Below are 24,180 nucleotides of genomic sequence, written 5' to 3' on the forward strand. Positions count from 1 at the left end.
TTTATGTTCAGTATAGAAATGAAAAAAAGTGTGGTACTCCTAATATTCCCTTTGAAAGTGATGGGTTGTGAATTAATATTCTATTTTATTGCTACAGAATCTCCCAAATCTAAATGTACACAAATTCAGATGGTCCAAAATACAGGGAACAGCTGAAGTTTCACATTTTTGTTCATTAAAGCAGCTGGATTTGACGGGATGCAATACAGATGGAATTTCACAATGTCTTTTAAGTTTACATAATCTTCGAAAGTTAATACTGAGCAGCTGTGAAGACCTAACAGAATTGCCTGAGTCTCTTGTCAAGCTCCAATCTTTAGAAGAGTTGGATTTGAGTAATTGTAGTCATCTAAAGCAGTTTCCCACTGGATTCACGGAGTTGGTCAGTCTTACACTTGACCTGTCATTTTGCTGGAGTTTAAAAGAGCTTCCATGCGATTTGGAAAAGCTTTCTAGTCATAAAAAATAGATAGATGTAAAAGCCTGACATATCTTCCGCATTGCCTGTCACGTCTTGCTTTTTGACTTTTTGACTAGTGCTTATGTGGCGATTGGGTTGACTTTGACCTGGTCAACATTGTTGGTAAAACCCTTGAATTATGGAAAGAGTTTAAGTTAATTGAATTTGATGAGGACTTGTTTCTTCTGTTTAGTATATTTGTTTTGTGGTTATGATTTGTTGGGAGTTAATTGATCTCTATTGGTTGGTCTTCTCTTTTGGTATAGCTCACGAGCTTTAGTCATTTGGCTCATATAGCTCTGTCTTCTCCAGTTGTAGTTACTTTTGTTATTTATCTTCCTTAGCGTCCGATGATTTCCCTTTCCAAGCCTCATTATGTTATTCATGTTGTGCATTGATGAAGGTAGCAGAGAGAAGCAAGCTTGGCTTTTGCATGACCAAATCGATTATGCTCAAAGACTCAGGAAAGAGTCTTGTTTTCGGTAGCATCGTCTTTGCATGATTTTGTTGAGTCGGTTTTCTTTATTTTTTTTTCGGGTTTGGCTTTATTGTCTTTTGTGGCTTCCATTCATTCATAACTTCTATTGGCTATAATGTCTGTGGTTGGAATGTTAAGTTTATTTATTTTTATTTACCATCTGCCGGTAATGGTCTGGGTGTAAGACAACAATCACAATCGTGTTACTAGCTGCATATGCAATCTAAGATATTTTATTATGTGTTGTATGTGATCGCTGACACCTTAGGTTAAATAAGTTGCTACTATAGTATATTCAAAGGTAATACTAACATCTTTATTATGTTAGAAATCTTTCTAGAACTCGATAAGTGTAACAACTCTCATTCTAATAATGTGATGGTGGCTCTGATGCGATGAGTCAACATACAACGTGGATCTATATTCATTGATGCTCATGTGACATTCATCTCTGGATAACCCTCATGATTAAATTATTCAATCATTGACAACTCATCTCTCCCCTCATGCTTGAAATTTGAAGGCACGCGGGATGACTTCTTTTCTTGGCCCGTTGAAAGGTTCCTACCGTTCGAATGATTCTTGGGGTGGGTCGTATGAGAAGGAAAGTTAACATATTCTTTCATTTCTCTAGCAAGCCTGTGCAAACATCTTTTCTGGAGAAAAAAATTCTACTGTAGAATGAATCTTTTCTGATAGAGACTATTCGATTTTGATTTTATTGCCGTTTCCTAATTTCTAGTATGAGTTGGCATATGAAATCCAATGTGGGTAGTGGACTTTTAGTTGGTTCAATCAACATCTATTTCCTTCCTTTGATGGCAATGTGTCACCCAAAATTTGTCTAAATTTTAGACACGCTCTTCGTTCTCCGTTCCTCTATTACAATGCATTATGATTATTAAAGGCTGGGTATCATGAACTCGAGTGTTGTTTGATCGTTTTTCTTGGAGAGGCTTGTTTATCTATCATGAAATGACACTATTTACAAATTGTTGTCGGGAACAATTCACAATCTTTTGGTGTCTAATAGTTCAATAAGATCAGTTTCGAATTATCAGTGAAAGAACACTTTTGTTCTCTGTGTGGCAATTTCTGTACATTGTTAAATGTTCAGGATAAAGGTTACATAAGAGAGTTATTATCAAATCTGACAATTTATCTCTAACAGAGAAGTTTCACATGTTTACTACAAAATTCTGAAAATTAGTCTTTTGGGAAAAGTGTGTATTAGAAGGTGAAAGGTTGTGACTAATAAAATTCTAGAGGTTGCTGATACTAACACTCTTTAACAACAAATGAACACTTTTTAGATGGCTCTTGCCTGTGCTCCTGCTCCCCCCAAGGGCGATTTCAAACTGTGTTGTTTGGTTTTTCTCCTACCATGGTTTACTCTTTTCTCGTGGATGCTCTTGTGGATGCTGTCACGCCAGTTGTGGAGGTTGCGATGGGGGCTGCTGCGTCTCCCTCTCCTTCATTTGTTCTCGCCGGGTCTGGTGCGACTGCTTCTCTTGCGGTGAAGGCTGCTTGTGTTGGGTCTGCCTTAGGGGATTTTTTTGTGTTTGGGGCTAGGGGGGTCGGGGTCTGTTGGTCCTGCCTCTTACGTAGATGTTGCTGCTTTTGAGGCAGACCTTCATAGGTCTGTCCCTTCTGCTGGTCATTCTTCAGGATCTTCAAAGCAATGCAAGGCTACTCCTATGAGTGTGACTAAACCCCTTCGAGTTTTGTTAGATTCTGATACAGTTGATGAGATTCTCAAAACTGCAAAGGTTTTCTCCTCCCATGCTACTATTTTCCGATTTAGGGGTTTTTGGCCCTCCCTTCTTGCCCTTCATGATTGGATTGCCAAGTTTTGGAGGCTGATTTTATCTGCAGATATTCAGATTTACCATGTTGCTAAGGGCTTTTTTATTGTCAAGCTGGAAAATGCTGAAGATAGGAGGACTATCTTGTGTGATTACAGCTTCTCTTGGGAGGAACGTTTTCCCCTAATGGCCAAATCTTAGCATAAGGATTTTGACACACTTACAAAATATTTCAATAAGATCCCTGTTTGGGTTAGGCTTCCGAATCTTCCCATGCATCTTTGGTTGGATTCTATTTTGGAATCTGTTAGGTGGGCTCTTGGGGATTTTTCAGATTGTGGACTTGGCAACCTCTGATGTTCTTCATTCAACGTTTGCGCGCATCTTAGTTGAGATGGATGTCTCTAAGGGTCTCCCTAAGAAGATTTGCCTGGGTTCCCCACAAGGTATCTGGACTTAGGTTTTGGATTATGAAGGTCTTCCCTTCTGATGCAGGAAATGTCATATGACTGGCCATGTGGCGGCTCGATGTTCTTCTGACAAGGTAAGATCAAAACGAACACCTATCTGGTGGGCGGGTGTTTCTGATAAGCATTACACTGTTACTAAATCTTCATTTGTTCAAGAGCAAGTTGCTGAGGGGTCTCTTGCTTCTAATGGTTCAGGGGATACTTCTCTTGATGCTTTGGATCAACTTGTTTTGGAGGAGGCTCTTGCTTCCCAGACTGTTGGTCTTGTTGTCTTGAATGTGGACCCTTTTTAGTCTACTGTCTCTGGACCTGCAGTACAGAATGTTTTGGATTTGGGTTCGCCCAAATTGGCCTCTCCTAGGGGGAATGTTTTGTTGGATGATACTTCTTCTCCGGTCTGCCATGTGGATTCCTTCGTTTCTTCAGGGGATTGGTAGAACAATGGGGCTAAGCTATAGGATGGATGGACAACGGTAAAAGGAAAGAAATCTAAGTACTCCATCCCTCCTCTAGATAAGAATTTGCAGTCCTATAAGGGAGGTTCTAAATCTAAATCTAAATCTTAAGCTCCTTTGTTGAAGATTGATGTCTGTTGTGGTGGAAATTTGTTGGTTATTCCCTATCTTTGTTTGGTGACTTACACTGCTATATTTGGGCCTTATATTGTCATATATTTAGATTTGATGTACAAGGTTTCGGGTCCTTTCAAAACCTATTTTTAGCTAATCATAACTAAATTTCACAGGAATGCTAGACTTCAAAGAGGTGAAGCAAAAGTTTCAACAATTGGGTGGAAAGATATGAAATTCAAAACTGATAAGATAATTAGAGATAAGTATTTTATATTGGTCATGAATTTTTTATATTTAATAATAGTGTTTCCTTATAATATTTATTTCTATATGATAAATAGATTTTATAAATTTTTCTTGACTATAGAATGCAACAAGAATCATAAGATGAGAATGTTGCTTCAATTAAAGTCACATATTTGTGTCTAGATATGAATTTCAGAGGGAGTTGTTCTTGGTTGAGAGATAGTCTTTATAGTATCCCTTCATTTCTTATACATGCTTTTAATGCTTGAGGTTTTTGTAGAATTTGAGACTTAAATGGAACTAAGTTTTGTTTTTTGTTATGCCTATTTCTTTTCTTGTGTGAATAAATGAGATTGTAAGATCAACTATGATAACTCTTTCACTATGCGATAGTGAACATCATGTTGAGAGAGTCCATGATGTCATCATGTTGAGAGATTCCGTGATGGGAGTTGGATGTCATGTTGAGGGATTCCATGACAGTTCATGTTGAGAGAGTTCGTGAATAAAGGCTTAGCCGCGAGTCTTGCAAATCTTTTCATGTTGAGTGATTCCATGAATATAAGTAATTGTTACAGGTTTTCATTTTGAGTGATTCCATGAATATGAGTAATTGTTACAGGGTTTCATGTTGAGTGACTCCATGAAAATGAGAAATTGTTACAAGTTTTCATGTTGAGTGATACCATGAATATGAGTAATTGTTACAGGTTTTCATGAATCTTGTAGGATATATGGTATCAGATTTTATCATTAACATTTTGGTTGTAGTCGTGGGATGAGATCTCTCTTTGACTAAGAGGGAGTGTTAAAGATGGTAGTTGCGATAGAGATCTCTATCTCTGGAAATAAGGATGTTATTACCGTTATTGTTACCATCAGTTGAAAAGGACACTTATGTTTAAATTATACTATTAAATGTAATGACATGTGTCATTCACATGCATTGATGCATGAATATTCCGAGAGTTATAATTAATTATAGGAGTTATGGAAATCTCAAGAGACCTTCAATCCTATTGTTATATATTTGCATCAAGCAAAGGATATTGTACACTTGAACATTTTATTATCAATAAAGATATTATTTTGTTGTGTGGTTGGGTTTTTCCCTTCCTTCTCGAAGGGTTTTCCCAAGATATTTCTGGTGTTTATTGGTTCAATTTTGGCTCCTTCTTATTGTTGTTTATCACCTTTGATTTTTGGGCTTTAGATTTAACATAGAGAATGGCTCATAAAATTGGTTTTCAATTCTCAAGAAACCTAGTAAACAAAGTAGTGGTCACACAGATGCACCTAACACTTAGCAGCTGATGCTCGCAAAAAAAAAAAAAAACTTAGTGGTTGTTGCATAATGTTGGAAATATACCATTTCATTGAACTTCACCTTGTGTTCTTGGCTTACACCTTGCAGCATCTCTAAAACCTGCAATTATTCTCTTAGCTGTGGATAGGTTTAGAAGAAACCGTCTTAGTTAATTAAGCTGGAACATTCTGGTAAACTGGAATAGAAGCACATCCAATCGGTTCATAACCTGTTGCTGTGTTGTTGTTACCTTGAGTGGGGTTATGTCTTTAATTTAACACTTCACTTCAATGTTGTATATGCTTTGACAACTGAACTTATGTTTTTATTTCTAAATTTTTTTGGAAAAATGTTGAACTGATGTTCTTCTGCAGTTCTTAATTAAATGTAGACCCTTCTAGACTACCTGATTTATGTTTCTTGCTATAGTTCCTCTTTCAGAAGCTGTGCCATTGTACAGGAATAGGATCATATATGACTGTTGGCTGAAACACCTCATCCTTTAGTGTTGAGGCATAGATTAATTGCTTTAGTCATTTTCTTTTTTATCAACCAACATGTCGGGTATAATATTATGTTGTGTATGAGAACTCAAAGTCTTTGTCACTAAAATAGGCCTATTGGGCAATACAATGAACAACTGCAATAATCTTATGGGACAGAAGGAGGATGTGGAAACATAGAGAAACCATGCTAAAACCAAAGTGTTGCTATATATGAATGCTTATATTCTTGAATATTCTTTTGCTTAAGGAAAGCAAAGTTTTTATGGCTGAAAGAATGCTTCCTTATATTCTTGGCATCATAGAGTGTACTAGGTCTCTATCCTACATTGTAATTGCACTTTATCAAAACAAGCAGGCATCTTAATTTTTCACTCTGCAATACTCATAGGAAATGTTATATAAAGCTAGTTGGTTCACATGTTGCTTGACCATTAAATTGTTCACGGTGTTTAGAGTGAAGATGTTTGATTCCTTATGGAAGGGTGTAATGTGGCATATGGGAGGGTAGGGATGGATGCATTATGTTTTGCTTCTCTCAACCGGTCTGGTTCTGATAAGTAGGATTCATTATGTTTCATCTCTCTTTTTAGTAATATGAGAAATCTAGTCAAGCCATCTATCTTCTTGCATTTAATTATGTTGTTCTAAACGTGATGCATATGTGTGTTACTATGCTTACTTTTATATTGCATATGTGTAGATATGCTTTAAAAGAAATGTTATATGTGGGTAGATGTGTTACAATTTTTCTTTAACTACATATGAGTAGATGTGTAGTGGTCTTTTCTTCTTTTCCCTGCCACATTCCGTAATTAGGCTACTAGGCACATGGTTGTATGTAGTATGTTTAACGGCTGCACCAGATCCATCTGATCCATCTTGTTCCAGAAAGCTAGGTTTCTTGTGCTAGGGTTGGGGCGTTCTTCATGTTAGGAAGGACCTCGGGGGAGTAAACATTCTCTGGTTGGTGTGGTAAAAGTGCTTGGGCCATAGTCTCGTCTCAGATAGCAGATGGACGACACCTGATGGCTTTGGAGATTGGGTCACACTAAAGGACACATGGCAAGATCTGTGAAGCCTATCTATTGGTTGTACATTCATCTTTAAGATGAACATTATGACGTAATTTTGATAAATGGATAATGTAATCATTACAAATGAGATGTATGTTCGATCATACTTGTAATGGGCATTCGTTGGATGCTGGATGTGTAGATCAACACCATAGACATTGTTGTGTTATAGCAGATGACAAACTAATGATTATTGTTTAAATTTAATTGCTTAATAATGAATTATTACTTGACTTTTGAACTCTATTTTTGATTGGTTCTTTTCCATAGTTTTCGTATTTGTGTGATGTGGCTTTTCTTATTTAGGACATGGTTCTTACATTGCCTAGGAGGCAGGTCTGTGTGGGGATCCAGTATAAATTTTAAGAGTTGTTCTAGTTTGAACATGCTTCCCAGCAGATTTGGTGAACTCACCTGCAAGAATTGGTCTTATTAGGATGTGAAAGCTTACAAGAGTTGTGTAATGACTTTCATTGTTTGGTGGAATTGAAAACGCTAGACTTGAGTTGTTGTAAGATGTTGTCAAGTCTGCCTCTTATAAGTGAATGTAAGAATTTGGGTGGTGAAGGGATGGATAGTGTGGGGAGTATAAGGAGCTTATGGCACCTTGACATTGTGCACAGTGAAAGAATGATACAACAATGGATGTAAATGAACAATGAAGAAGGAAGGAATTTAGTGACGGTAACAGAGTACCCTCAGGTATAAGTTGTAAATTTTATTTAGTATTAACATTCTAGAGATCTAATATGGAGTAAATACTTATTATTTTAATTAAAAATTAGATATATTAAAGTTTGATCCAAAATGTCAAAAGGAAAAATTCATACAGTCAAATCCAGAAATCATACACAACAAAATTTAGATATATTTAAGCCGAAGGATAACATTTTTCTTTTCAAAAAAATTCAATCTCATTCCACCATTGTTGTTGTCATTATGTTGCAATTGCAAGGTAGAGAAGGACAAAGGGCTTTGTTGTTGCAAGGGGTGTTATAAAAGATATTTGATGAGGAAGGGCTTCTGCTTAATGCTCAACAATGCCCCTTCTGTTCATCCTCCAATCAACCACAAACTTCTCTCGTCTTAATCATCGATTCAAAATTTGAAGCTAAGTGGGGAACAATAGGAAAGAACTTGCAGCAACTGCAACATAATTGAAGGGAGTTTCAAATCATATATGTTGGGCCTCATTTTAAATCATTAACATCTGAGTTGCTCGGCAGAATCCTAGCTTATACACCTGTTGGCTCTTAGACTTCCTCTTTCTATCATGAATTATCTACTACTTTTGACACCATAAGCATTGTAGTTTTCCATAGCACTAACAATTAGAACAGAATGACCCAAAATGCTTCTCATCATGGGAAGATATATCTTATATATTGGATTGAGCGGCCTTTTTGGAAAACACTCCTAAAGAGAACAATATTGAATTGCCGGTAACTGATAAAATGGATTACCTATTGGTCAATGAAAATCTTAAGGTATTTTTTTAGAGTAATTGTGTTTTCAAACAATAATCTCACTTTGAGTGTGATGGAAATTTTTTGAGGACAACTTATTAGAGTAATAGAAAATCTAAATGCAGGTTAAGGTTGTCGATCTACAAGGAAAGTTGATATTACTACTCATCACATTTTTTGATAAAACCCAAGTTTGCGCCTTAGCCATGAAAAAAATGTATCTAAAGATGCGAGAGCCACAACCATATGGTCCAAGTTATTTGGGTTGTAGCTTATAGGGGAAGCTCCAGATGGGAGGAGTTTGAGAGAGCGACTACCGGTGCTTTGTGGCCAGTGGTACCAAGTCATGGTTGATAGAGAAGCGAAAACATTCTTTGATTGAGAGGTGGTTGTGGATACCGTTTGTTTGTGTGTTGGACAAAAAGGGAAAGATTACTAACAAAGATGCAATGACGATGATAGATAGGTTGGATGAAGAGGCGTATCCATTTTCTCAAGCTCGTAAAGAAGAACTGCAGAAGGCAGAGTGGGAAGGATTCAAATTCAATTCTTTATCCCCTGTACAATTCATCTTTGAGAATCTAAATTTTCTCCTAAACAAGGTGAATTTAAATGAAGTAGATTTTCTCTTAGACGAGGTCAATTTAAAATTAAGTGGGTTTTCTCTTTGAATCTCAGAATTTATTTATACATGTTGGCAAGATAATTGAAAAATAAGGTTTTTTGTGATAGGCGAAGGCGACAATGGATCATGGAGTAATGAGGCTAGTTTTCGCGAACTCAGTTGACATGATGATGGAGCTCGTCCCTAACTTGAATTATGCTCTGACAACGTTGGAAATGGAGTTGTAAGTCTTTTATGTTGGTCACAGCTGCATCATTTTTACAAATGATTTTGATGATATGGCTTGGCAAAAACTAAAGGAAAATGAATCTGAGATGTGTAGCATAACAACGCTCTCAAACTCCGATGTATTCAAATTTTGGCGGCGTGTTAGGCACTTGCAAAAGGAGATAAATAGAATGGGAACTGATGAAAGGATAGAGAAGGTGAGAAGAATGGTACTGGGTCTCGCTAGAGTAGATTGGGAGAGTCGGATAAAGGACTGGAGAATACGTATAGTTGTGGTGGATGGAAATGGTGAGATGGTAAGTGGGAGGGGAATGGAAGTGGTCGATCTACTCTATCACAGTGAACAAAATAGCAAGATAAAATTGGTGAAAGACATAAAAAATGGAGGAATTGGGAAATTTATGCAGAGCAAATGGAGAGATACTATCATCCCTCCTAAATGTTTTCTACAACATCCTTTTGATCAACTATCGAGTTACCATGGTATCATGTGCAGTTTTTGCGGTGAGAAAAGGTCATCAGTAGATATATGCTCTGTATGTGAAACATATAAAATATGTAACCAATGCAGTCTTACTACAACTGCCAAAACTTTCCGAGGCATGTAAGATGATGTAACAGTTGAATATATTCGGCTCTCTTGGGGAATAGAATTTGACACTCCTCGTATTTGTGTCATTAAATTTTTAGGAAGCTTTGGTCATTTCGGCACGTCTTTTGTAAGAAAAATATGAAGTTTTGCTTGACATTTTCAAATCTTGCCGTTTTCAGGCTTATCATCACCACTCTAATGGTGGGAGTGGTTTTGCTATGGGTTTTTCCCTAATAGGGATCGTGACTAGTTAGCTTCTTGTAGAGACGTTGGATGGCCTAGTTTTCCCAACCGTCTCTTCAAGTTGGTGTTCTTGATCTCACCTATAAAGAAGAGAAAGATAAAAGAGGAGGTTGTTGCTCATGAGGGTGGTCTCTTTCTCATCTTTTGACATGTGGGGTGATTTAGATGACAAGGATCATCTTATGTCTTTTATTGGTGCTGCTCTTGCTGCTTAAATGATTACTTTCTATGGGCTTTGCCTAACTATACTAGCAATCACACCTTAGTGTGCAATAGGTACGACATAAAGGTATGGAAGGTCAACTAAGCATTTGTCTCTTTGTTTATCCCTCCCTCTCACCATCTCTCTATATTTCCATACAACTCAATCACCCTCTCTTTGCTAATCATTTATATCTTCCATACCCACTCTCTTCTCTAGTATGTTTATCTTTATATAAATCCCTCCCTTATTCTCTCTTCTCTTTATGTTTATATCTTCCATCCCCGCTCTGTTCCTTAATCTCTCCCCCCCCCCCCCCCTATCTCTCTCTCTCTCTTAGGCACACACACACCAACCCCTGCCACCCCCTCCCCTCCTCTCTCTCTCTCACACACACACACACACACACACACACACACACACACACAAAGAGCCTATTTGTCTCCCCTTCTCTCATTCTTTCCTTGTCTCCTATATGGGAGTGTGCATGTGCACGTGCAAAAACACACACACACACACACTCAATCTCTATCTAGACCCCTTTCTCTTCTATCTTCATCTAACTATTTTCTTCTCTACATATCCCTCTCCTAATTAATATCTCTCTCTCTCTCTCTCACACACACACACACACACACACACACACACGTTATATTTCCATCTTTCTCATCCCTTATACCCCTCCCTCTTTATTTGTGTCTATAGATAAGTAGACTATCTCTATCTACATTTTTCAATTTCTCCCTCTCCCATTCTTGCTTTTTTTCTCCTCTACATGGGTATCTCTACCATGTCTATTTACCCATTTCTCCTCTCTTTTTATCAATTCATTTTATTCTCTATACATTCTTCTCCTCCATATCTATCTCCACCTCTATCTCTTTGTTGATATCTTCTTATCTCTCTCTCTCTCTCTCTCCCCTCTAAATTTGCAGATTTTTATTGTTATCTAGATCTTGCCTTCTCCATATTTCAAGCATAACATGACCTTGTAGTAAAGAATTTAAATAACTAATTATGAAATTAGATCTATATTATTATCCATTACAAACGAGCTCATGTTAATAATTTTAATGTACTGATATTAAGTAATTATTGTAATTAATATAAATATTATTTATAATTATTAATAGTAATTATCTCTAACACTTTAAAGTAATCTATTTATTTTAATAGCTATTATAACATATTAATAATACATTATATGAGTGCTTGTTGTGCTAGTGAAGTTGAAGTCTTCACGAGAAGAGAAATTTAAGAACAAAGAAAAATAGGAGAAGAAACATATATATTACATAAAACATATATTATATATTATATTGTATTTAATTTGTGATAAATTTTAATATTATTAATATTTCTTCAATCAATATTAAAACTTTACTTTAGAATATTAAAAACGACACACTCTTATTGTTTGAGTGGAGTAGAATATTCTCAAGGAATACATACTAATTGGGATTACCAAACTGTAATGTTTGTCATGAGAAGCATAAACTCTGGACAACGTGGCAGCATGGAAAAACAGTACCCTCACCCCACGTGGTGCACTGAAGAAATCAAGAATCGTCCATGCTAGCATTGCAAATGTCTGGCGGATGGGAAAGATGCCTTCCAAAATATGACGTGGCACTGGACATGCGACAACGTTTGAAGGGAACAATGCGCGGCCCTTTAAATTTTGGCTTCATTTGAGAGAAATATGGTTCAAAATTAACTTGACTATTTTCACGGTGTTTTGGCCATCCGATTGAGCCGCAAACTGCAAAACTATTGCAGTCTTGTTATTTCAACGAATCGACTCCATGCTGTTAAGTCACTCTGTAATCTGATGCGTATTCAAAGTTAATATTCTCACTGACACCTCAAGGATGCCGGTTGATCCACTGTTTGTAGTAACATAAAACAAAAAAAATACATTAATTGAAGCACCATTCAACTCTTCAGGACATAATTTAACCATTGATTATTGAGAATAGGAAGAGACGCGGCTTCGTGGAATTCGATGATTACCCTCCCAAACTGAATGCGAGCTTTGGAATAATCAAAATCGGATTTTGAAAACAAGAGGGTTTTGAGCCATCTGTTTTGAAATGGTATGGTCATCGCTCAGTACTCCAACTTGCAACTTGCCCAGAACTTGGCTGACAAGCTCCTTACCGAGAGTTTCGTGATCCAGGATCCTCGTTAGTGAACTTTTATACTTAATTAATGTCTATTAATGGTATAGTATCGTATTGATTGAACAATTTTGGTGTTTCATAGGTTCATCGATTATGGGTAGCTAAGAAGTGTGTGCATTCCAATGATAGATCGATGAAATATACGAAGATATTGATATCAAGTGTGTACATTAGAGAATCTATGATATATTGATGAAATATTTTCTTTGTTACATTGATTTGTTGATTATGAATAATAAGTGGATTGTTGGCCTTACTAGAAATCAATGTGTTAATTGAAGAGACGTAGCTTCATCAGAGGGATTTTTTTCCTGTGATTCTTAAATCCATCGACCATGGTTAGTGGAAGATGTCAAATTGAAGGGAAACATCAAATTTGTTCAATGGATGTCGATAATTTTGATCAACGATGGATAGTTCAGAGTTACTAAATGATTGTATTGGTTGTATTAAGCTTGCATAATTAAACATTAGTTTTATTTGTTTGAAGGTATATGAGCCCCAATTTTGCCTCAATTGTATCATTAAAGCCTTTGTGATTGTGATAAAGGGTGGTAACTATTTGCAAAGAAGTTCATTAAGAGGATTCAAGCTCCAGGCAATTACAGGAACATTAGAGTCAACACAAAAGGGGTAAATATTCGAAGCTTGGAGTAGTGTTGTAATTGTAGTTATGTGTGAATAAGTTTGTGAATCCATTTCTAGGTTTTCCTATTTTTCGTTTTTGCTCTACTACTTAGAGTGGTGTAAGTGCTTTTGCTGTCTATATTTTTTAAAATTTGGTATTTTGTGAGAATTCAATTACAATGGAGGATCCTAACATTCTAAACTAAGAGGCAAAAGAAAGAATAAGGCATGCAAATCTAGATTTGATCGAGGCTTTGAACCATGACCCAAGTGGTCTCAAAGCTTAAACCTTGAAATCGGTAAACTAGATGATAGTCAAATTCTTTTAGGAGAAATATGGACTTCAAAGGAGGGTTATTGTAATAGGAAGATGCACAAACTTCAACTTGTATGCAATCCTTGGAAGCTAAATTTGGGGAAATTTGTTATATCCCAAATGTCTTTGTGAATGTTAAGTTTATGATAGTTATTGTTAAAATTTTTGAACTAGCAACAAGGACAATTTATAGTAAAGATAAATCCTCATTAATCCCTATTACAATTGATAACATCTATAATGTTTTCAACTTGGATTATAATTGTGATCTAAAATTGAAGTTTGAAGACCTTAAGATTGGATATTTCAGAATGGATAATGACAATAAAAGATAAAAATTCTATTTCCACAAACCTAGAAATAAAAAGAATAAGTTGAGGTTATTTGAGGATGAGGAAGAATCTCCATTTTCACTTGAATATTTGATAGAGGAGTATTATCAATACACATACTATTATATATGTCATTTATCAAGTTTGGAAGCTCATACAAAAATGTTGATAGCTCCTATGGTGTTGTCGACTGATGTCTAGAGCCATGAATCCCAATCATTTGATTATGTGGACTTTGTAGAAACAAAGATAAATAAGAGTTTGACTTCTATTAAAACTAATAAACATATTATACATTTTAGGCATTATGCATTAAATGCACTTCATCTTGTATAAGGGACATGAAAGAAAGGTGTAGACGAGATGATTAAGAATACAAGATTAAAATGTTGTTGGAATATGAGGCTTGTCCAAATATGGGATGCCACCTAGGAAACCATATGTATTAGGTCACATTAATTATTCTTTGAAGAGTATTTTTCAAACAAATCTATATGTTACTATTATGCATCAAATTTGCACCCTTACAAAATTGCATAATTTCAACAGTCTTGGCATAACATGGGAATCACTTCTATGTGGGACACATAAAATGAAGCAAAACCTCCAACTTCTAGGTCAACCCCTATTTGATAATCACCTAAATGCGCTCAATCTATCCTAAAACTTGAAGGGAAAGGGAAGAAGGCAAATTGAAAGGGAAAACTTTGTAGAAATAAACATGCTGCTAGAAACTATCATATGATACATTGAAATGATGACAATATTCAATGGAAAACAAAACATAAAGAAGTCTCTGATAATAGCACTAATGATAAAAACACAACTTAATATATGAGAATTTATAAAAATGTTTGACAAAAAGTAATGAAATGATTTTTTAAAAACTTTGGACTAACAGGATTGATATTTTCAGAATTAACCCAAACCCTTAACTAAAACACTCACAACTTATACCTTATTATGGTTCAATAATATTTACTCAAAGGTGTAGGTTTAAGATGTAACATGCAGGACTTATGATAATCACAACATGAAAGATCAAATCAAATCATGAACACACAAAGGATACATTTCAAAATAGGTCTCCAATAACTCTATATTATTATACCAATTGCAAGAATGCCTACAAAATATCATGAGTTGCAACGACACAAAAAAAAAAAAAAAAAAAAAAAACTTTGGTACTCAAGAGTCTCCAAAAGCCTCTGCATAGATGAAGGAGAACTATTGAGAAATGAGTTTGGAAACTCATAAGTACAAAACTCTTGACCACTCAAGGTCGGATGCCATAAACTAGGCCCCAAAATTGGAGTCAACAACCTTAAAACCAAAAGAAATGGTTTGAGAAAGACCTTTTAACCCATAAGTAAGAGTCTACTTGTCTAAATTTACTCTCTCCTCACTAAAAAGAGTCAAAATAACTGTTAAATCCTCCCAACAATGATCAAATCCAAGTTCAATACACCACACCACATGACTCCTGTATTTACTCCCAATGTCCTCAACTGATTCTAATCTCCAAGAAGAAATCAAGAAGACTTAAAGGACATTATCATAGAGCCTTATCTTCCACTTAAGAACCTTGTTAATATTAAAATCCCCTCAAACTATTCTAATAAATTGACCAATCTTATAGAAAGATTAGTTGAAGTCATCGAATTACAAAAATTAAAAAAAACAAGAGCAACAACAATGGATATTTTTCATTTACTTAACTATGTAACAATATTTCAAAGTAAAATATCATTACATAAATAAATAAAGCATACAATGAAGGGATTTAAAAAAAGAAAAGAAATGCCACTAAATGGCTTCCAATCAGGCTTGAAAAATATTTCAATTTGGCTTAGGGCAATAAAAAAGAATGATTAACCTAAAAGCTTACTCATTTCTTTTCATTCCTAAAATGCAAAGAAGGAAGAATGATGGTTTGAAACCCAGTTGTAGCAAAATTTGTGATCCTCTGTGCAAGAACTCATTGTACCCACTCTTGCTGGTAAATCTCTTCTTTCAACATGTGAGTTGTATGCACTGGTATCTTTGCATAGAAAAAAGAAATTTCATGAGTTTTTGACCATATATTTTTTGTTGCTTTTTTTATTTGTTAACTATTCTTGAGAGGCTCTTGGAGGGAGGATTTCTAAAGCCATTTTTACACTCAAAAGATCTTGTAACACACAAATTTTTAATTCTCTCTCAAACCAAAATTCTTAATTCTCTCTCAAACCAAAATTCTTAATTCTCAAATAAATCTCTATAAGTTTGACTCCTTTTAATGATCACTGCCATGCAATTTTTTGGAATTTCTTTGTGAAAAGAGCTTACAAAAATGGTGGGATATTTGTGCTCAATACACTTTCATGATTAAGTTATTATCATTTCTTCTATTTTCTAATGTCATCACACACGAAGCTTTTCTTGTTTCTCATTTTGCTAACCCTTCGACACAAAAGTGGATTTCTTTCCAGCTTCTCATGATCTTGGCTTGCATATGTAGTATTTCATTTGTAAAACTTGACTTGGGTTTGTTTTGCCTTCAAAAAATGAGTGAGGGTTCCTATTACATTTTTCCAGCTGGATTTGAACTAGGATTATTTTTTATTATTAAGTATAAGGATTTCAAAAATTACAAGATTCGCAGAGTATCAAAACAAATTTACAAGAGGCCTAGTCTCACATCAGATAATAGTCTAGAGAATAGAACCAACTATCAAAAAGAGACCATAAAAGAACAACACTAGTGGAGCACATCTTCAAAGGTATCAACCCAAGTTGTTCAGCCCATAGGGCCTTCCATCCAAAAAGTGGTTTTCTGATCTTGAATCTGCTTAAGCATATATATCATTTCTTCGGTAGTACCATGATTATTCCTTTTAATTTCCTTGCTGAGAAGATCTATGGTGTGATTAAAGGTTTGAATGTTATCCATATGCAGCCTCAGAAGTAACCATTCTTCACCTCATTTGTGAAGAAAGTGGCATGCCCGTCTTTTAGAGTCTTTTGAATTTTGCTTTGTCAACTTTCATAGTGATTTGAACTTGCAATTTTTTTAAAAAATGTGTGAGACTTTGAAAAGACTCAGTAAGTAATCTGGGAATGTTTTGAAACCTTTCCTCATTTCTGCATTTCTAAATTTGCCAAAAAATGTTAGATGAGAGAATATTCCAAAACATGTTAGCATCTTTTTTAAAACTAGTAACAATTTCAAAAATGCTAAAGGTAAAAGGGATAGAAATACCAAACATCAACCAAACCTCTTTAGCAAAGTTGCAGTCAAAGAATACATGTCTTCCCATTTCTGGGGTTCTGCAAATACTACAATAATTAATATCAGAGAAATTGTTCCTTACGAGAAGCTTGGCCATAATAAGGAGCCACCTAAATCATTTAATTTTAGGGTCAATAGAACTTTTCCATAACTTATCACATAATTACTTCCAAGAGGAGACATCAAGATTTGTGTACCACATTTTATTAACATGATTAATAATAGCTTCATTATGATTGATAACAGAGTAAATGGTTTTAGCTTTTAGCTTGGTAATGATGGTCCCATCCGACCATTTAATTTTTATATAGCTGCTGGAATTAATATGATAGGTAGTGGGAATATCCTTACTAGCTTTGATGATCATATTATAAGTTTTCTTATGAGAGCTAGGAAGGTTAAATCTATTTTTTAACTCATCCCATAGGATAAGTTTATCCTTCTCAAATATATCAATAAATTGCTTGATCCCACAGGTGGCCTAGTGCTTGGTAGAACATCCTTGGGTAAGGGCAAGGGGCTTATTACACAGCTTAAGGTTCAACCAAATGGATCTTTCGCCATGGATAGTCTTATTATCATGGAAATCTTTATCTTTTATGAAATGCCTAACATGGTTCCAAGCTTTCCAAATAGATTCGAATATAACTGAGCCTTGAATAATGATAGGAAAATCACCACAAATCAGATCAGTAAGAGGGAGATTTTTCCAAAATTTAGTTTTCTTGGGGTAAGCCCTTTCAATATTGTTACAAATTAGAACTTTCCAAGGATCGTCTCCCTCCAAAGCATGAAAGATCCATTTGGAGGCCAAAGTAAGACCACATAATTTGAGGTCTTTTAACCCTAATCCCCCAAGGAGCTTGTCGACATGGCACCAATCCCACTTAACCGAATGAATCTTATTATTACCTTTCCCATCTGACCAAAGATACTTGTAGATGGCTTTCTAAATTTCCAACACCTGGTAGTCGTTGAACATCCAAGCTGAAGCAATAAATATTGTAAGAAGAGAGAATTTTTTGGCACACCTGGATCCTACCAGCAAGGGAAAGAGATCTATTGTTCCATTTATTAAGTTTATTATGGATCTTATCCTTGACCCAACTCCATATTTCTTTCAAAGAAGGCTCTATGGAGAAGGGAATACCTAGGTATTTGACAATTTTATAAGGGCCACCCCATCGAAACCCAAATTTATCAAACTAGTTTGGAGGTTGATCCTTCCATCCAAGATAGATAGATTTAGACTAAGATAAATGAACTCCTAAAATTTTACAGAATACATTAAGTTTATTGATCATGGCCTCAAAGTTGGCTTCTGAGGCCTCATGAAACAAAGAAGTATCATCAGCAAATTGGCAGTTGATAATCTCCTTGTTATTAGGGAGGGTGATACCTTTGATTGCGGGAGACAAAGAATTATCCCTTAGGATATAAAAGAAAGCATCAAAAGCAATCAAAAAGAGGGAAGGGGCAAGTAGACAACCTTTTCTAATGGATCTTCCCAGAGGAAAGGGGTCTGAGAATGATCCACTAACATCAACTTGGGCATGAGCATCTTTAAGAAGCATTTGAACAATGTTATAAAAGAAAGGAGGGAAACCAAAAGCTTCCATCATCGTGTTTATAAAACTCTACTCCACTCTATCATAAGCCTTTTAAAAGTCCATTAAGAACATAGAAACATTTTGTTTCGAATGCTTAGCCCAATCAAGAGCTTCCCAACTAGTAATCATATTCTCTAAAATGTATCTACCCTTAACAAAACTAGTTTGGGTAGGACAGACAAACTTAAGGAGGATGGTTTCTAGTCTACAAGACATAATTTTAGAAAGAATTTTATATGAAACATTCAAAAGAGTTATGGGCCTCCAGTTCTTGATAAGAGTCTTATCCCCATCCTTAGGGATAAGCTTGATAATGCCAGAATTGATGGTTCTACCTAGAGAACTAGAATAAATAGCCTCATTGTATATATTAAGAAGATCCTTGCAAATCCATTTGTTGTTAGCTTTGTACAATCCCACCAGTAGTTTGTTAGGGTCGGGAGCTTTATCATTATTGAGGGAATTTATAGCCTTCTCAATCTTCAATAGATATAGGTTGGCTAAGAGTAAAGGCATAAATATCCGAAATCCTCTTGGGGATAAGGTTCCTGCATTGCTCCATAAGGAAACTAGCATCATGAGAATCTTCCGAAGTGAAAATATCCTCATGAAAATGAGCAAACTCCCTCTTGATAATATCAATATCCATAATCTCTTGATTATTAATAAATAACTTATCAATGGATTCATTGGCTTGCTTCTGTTTGATAAGATTAAAGAAGAATTTACTTCCTCTATCACTAAATTGTAACTAGTGAGCTCTTGAATGAATTCTAGCTCCAAGAGCTTTGTGATGCTGATGTTTCCTTAGAGAATTTTTAGCATAAGCAAGTTGTTGGATTAGGTAGGGATCATCAGAATTATTTTGGATATCAAGTTCAACATTATAAAGATTAGAACTAAGCTAGGAGTCTTTACGTCTAAAGTCCTTGGCCTTCTTTTGACCAACAATCTTAAGAAAATTCCAACTAGTAGAGATATTCCTGTTCCATCTCACCATGTGACATGAAGGGATAATGTGACTGGTTAATAAGATAGATGATGGAGATAGCCGTAAGAATATCTTCATCATCAAGAAGACTAGTATTAAGAATAAATTTAGGATTAATATGTCTATTAAGGACAGGGGACAACTAAATTTGATCGAGATCGAGATAGGGTGGTGATCTGAGAGAGTGGTAGGAGAGACTAGTACAAGTTTATTATTCTTATCAAGAATCATAGAGAAAAAGTTTCTATTGAGGTAAAATTGATCCAATCTTGAATAGATTCTAGATTGGTCCTTATGAAAATTGCTCCAGGTGTGCCAAAGCCTAGGATTGATATTTTTATTCCCACTTAAAGGATCAAAAAGAGATTTGGATTGCTTAAACATATTCTAAGGAAGATTTTCCTATTCTTTCCAAGAGAAAGGAAGAACCCCAATTTTATCTTCTTGATCCTTGATCATATTAAAATCACCTCCAAACAACCAGGGGATATCCAGAAGTGAATTGAGCAAAGATTAGAAATTAGCTCTTTCAATGTAATCATTAGTAGCATACAGAGAGCATACTCCAAATTCATAATTATTGTAGCTAAATATCAACCAAATAACCCTGTTATAGGGAGAGACTCCAAAGCTCTTAATCTTGGGACCCCATTTTGGGCTGACCAGAATAACAACTCCCCCTCTTCCCTGAGGATGATTAGTGGAGAACTTGATGGCATCTTTCCAAAGAAAGTTAAGATTGCATTCAAGGGTGAATCTAGTAGATTTAATTTCTTGTAACATAACTATATCCATATAATTAATAGAACTGAGCAAACTTTTGATCACAAATTTTCTATCAGGACATTCTAGTCCTCTTATATTCCATGATAAACAATTCATCAAAAACCAATGTTAGCATTAGACGCTTCAAAGCCGACAATGTCTTCCATAGGAGTACTTTCTCTAGGGTCTGTAGGGCTTTGCTTTTGTTCAATTTTTTATTTTTAAAACCAAGAGGTCTCCCTCTTCATTTTGAAGTGAGCATGTCCTCATTGTTAGAAAGATAAGGAGAGTTGATATTCAACTCAACGATTGGGGGGGTAGCAACATTTTTTATCATAGGGATGACTTGCACAATGAAATCATCAGTGATTTCTTTAAAAACTTTAGTCGGTAGCTTCGGTCCTAATGAAGGAGCTGAACCTGAGAAGGGGCTTTGGTGGTAGCCACGAAAGTAGTAGCCCCACATATCTTAGGTTCTGACCCTACACCAGGAGGAGGGGGAAAAACATTAGGTTTATTAGCACAATTTTTTCTTTTTTTAATAACCTTTTGAAAACCATCATTATCCTCAAAAATCATCATCTGAGCTTGGTGTGGAAGAGAAGAATCAGGAGGGGGGAATCGAAAGAGAGGGAGTAATAGGTGAGGGCATTGGGTTATTTTTAACAAATGAAGAAGGACCCATTGGCAAAAATATAGGGGAAGACGAAGGGATTCCAGATTTAGGGTTCTTATTTTTGATAATGGGATAGTTCTTCCTGAGATGCTCCTCTTTTTTGTAGAGAAAGCATACACTAAGTCCTCCCAGAGTCTCAATAGGACGAGAAATTTTCATTAGTAATAACTATATTAAGAGTCTTAGGTAGATCTTGACCTAGTTTAAGAGATATAAGAACCTTAGCATCTAAATGAGGGACTAGACGGACTCCATGTAGATGAATTTTCCAATGGGGTCAACAAGCTGTGGCATAAATCTCCATAGAAGAACTAAGATTATTGCTTTTCTTGTTGTGATAAAGAAGTGAGGAACATTCTTTATGTTTAAAGAAAGAGAATAAAAGCCACAACTTATTATATGGACATATTTTTTTCTTTCTTTCTTGTTCGCATGCCATTTTTAAAACATGGCTTCCTTTCATCAACAAGCTTCTATATTATTATTATTTATTTATTTCAAAAAAATAAAAAAATATTATTACTTATCTTCATAAGTGGATTTAAAAAAAAGTAACATTTCTATTTATCCAAGGTTAGTTAAACTAATGGTTGGATATAATTGTGACGTAGTTATATTGTAAGAGAACTTATAGTGTAGTTCATTGTATAGTTATCTAGTTATAATTAATTGATATTATGAGTAAAATTATAGATAATTCAATTGAAATTGTTATTCTAAGTTTGAGTTCTTTATAATTACACTATGAATTAAAGGATGAGTAAATATTAATATTAGATTTAAATAGAAGTTAAATTAATATTATTATATTTAATCTAACAATATATTTATGTTATTAATTAAGTCATTTACAATGTAAGATCATTTAAAATAAATCGATAATAGTTCCTACTAAAGGCAAATCTCCCTTTATCTTCTTTCTTGTTGTTTTTTTTGGTCTTGTTGTGGAGGGATGGTTTCTGTTTCTCTATGCATTTATTTGAACATTCCAACATAATCATATTTTCAACATTTATTCATTATTCACACATGTTTTTAACTTCCACAATTCTGTATTTCCCCAAATTACTATTTAGCCCAATGTGTTAATTAAGTGCTTTACTATTTAATTTTTTATGTTTGGTAAGGCTTATATGTACCATTAATGATTTAAAAAAATATTGATACTTAATACTCAATAATATATTTTTCTTGTTATAAACAATCAATCCAGTTGCTATTTGTACACTAGGGCACTATAACACTTGACCTCACGATACAAAAATTTCATTGACGCTCTTCTTGTGGTGAGTGTTGTCTTTTGTTATGAGAAATGGTTTTACAAAGAGTTTCCTTTTTAAAAAGAACAGTCAATCTTTCCAAGTAAGAAGATAAGGATAGGAATGTAGGTAGTGGGTATGCTTATAGGACACACATTTAAATTTCTTAGCATCTTAAACACCCATTGAAGAATGAGATCGCTAGTGGAAGAGACAAATGATATAAATAGAAGGTGAATTTTACAGTTTTGAGCCTATATTCCATGAAAAAATATTATTTAAGATCCTTACAATTTAGATTTTATATTCCTTAGTTAATGACCAAGCTTGGGAGTGGGAGTAAACCAAGCCTTACCAATACATTTGCACTTAGAGATTGATCACTTGAAATTTTGATCTTGTTGGTTATGTATTTAGGTTTTAAGTAATGTTGACTATTGTACATCTTCATCTAGATGTCCCTCAAATTAAAAAGGTCATTATCATTACAATGAAAAAGTTCATAGTAGTAACCGCATGAGGATGATGCATACAATCAAACTCCAACAAAACCTTAAGTATATTCTAAAAATATAATTTAGGAATAACTGTGATTGGAAGAATAAGCCACACTATAAAAAAAGGTTTACAATGAATATCTATGCTAAATTTCTACATTTGGGCACAAATAAGACACACTTCAAACAATTTTCTTTATTGCTGTTATTGTTTTTGTAATATAGACTAGCGCTCACTTCTATTACTTCTTTAATAGATATGAAAGGGACCAACTTATGATGGTGTCAACACGGTTCATTTATTAAATTACTTTCCTTCTATGACATTATGGGTGGAAGAATTTTAACATCAATCTGAGTCCATATCTGGTTCTTGCATTCTTTTCATGTTACCCATTTAGTGACTCAACTACAACACACTAATAACCATGTTTTATATCCAAGATGATACTAAATTTTATTATCTCCACATAATCTTTGAAAAAATCTTTCTAGGTATTAACTTTGGAAACCTGAAAATGATATGTATTCAATACTATTGCAAGAATTAAATTGCAAGTTGATGTTTCTTGCATGATTATGAGTAACAAACTTACAGGATACTGTAGCAAGTATCATATGGAAAATTGCGTAGATAAATGACCTAGAAATTATAGATCCATTTTTTTTGTCTAAAATACCTTAGTCTAAAAATATAGAAAAAGAATTTCATTGTAAAGACTAAATAATCTCGAAATCATGTTTGTAGTTCTCCAAATATCAAAGCAACTTATGGTCACTTATTTTCTACACTTGATTTAATGTTAATGTCTATCTCATAGAAAAATTATTCTAGCAACAATTACATATTTCATCTAACTTGATCTAATTGAATGATTATTCTTGTTTTTGGGAATGTTGGAAGCTATTGGGGCATCTGAAACTTGAACTTTTGGTGGGAACAAAAGCCTATTTCAGAGGCATCTTAGTTGGTCTATTAGAAGCTTCCCTAATCAAATATGCACTTAATCTTGTATACATCAATTTTTGGCTATTGTTGGTAAAATCTATATTTTAGTCGATGAGTAGAATAGTATCTGAAAGGGCGTGTGATGGTTGAGTCACCCCTTTAGGAAAGTATGTGTACACCGTCCAGAAGGGACTATTGAACATCATTAGAATAATTGTAATGATCATAATCATATTGTAAGCATTGAAGTGCATATTGCATTTATGAATAAAGTATCTTTTTGTGTTATATCTTACTATACTACATGTGATAAGTATCCTTTTACCCTATACGGTAAACATTTGGTGTCATTTCCAGTCGAACCTGGAACAAAGGAAGTGTTATAAAAATTAATGCCAAATCTGCTTAACAAGGATATGAATAAGATAAAAG

At 34.7% G+C, this 24,180-nt stretch overlaps 1 protein-coding gene across 1 annotated transcript in view; it reads left to right on the plus strand.

The window, feature by feature from the left end:
• The window catches only part of LOC149558369 (uncharacterized), a 41,018-nt gene extending 40,363 nt beyond the window's left edge, over positions 1-655 (plus strand). Inside the window, exon 9 of the mRNA XM_089830800.1 lies at positions 98-655. The gene's annotated coding sequence lies outside the window, so the exon portion shown is untranslated. The remainder of the gene's footprint in view (positions 1-97) is intronic.
• The last annotated feature ends 23,525 nt before the right edge of the window (positions 656-24,180 follow it).

The sequence above is a fragment of the Cupressus sempervirens genome, chromosome 5 (assembly GCF_028749045.1).
Source record: "Cupressus sempervirens isolate cs-2001-9-10 chromosome 5, ASM2874904v1, whole genome shotgun sequence".
Taxonomy (NCBI): domain Eukaryota; kingdom Viridiplantae; phylum Streptophyta; class Pinopsida; order Cupressales; family Cupressaceae; genus Cupressus; species Cupressus sempervirens.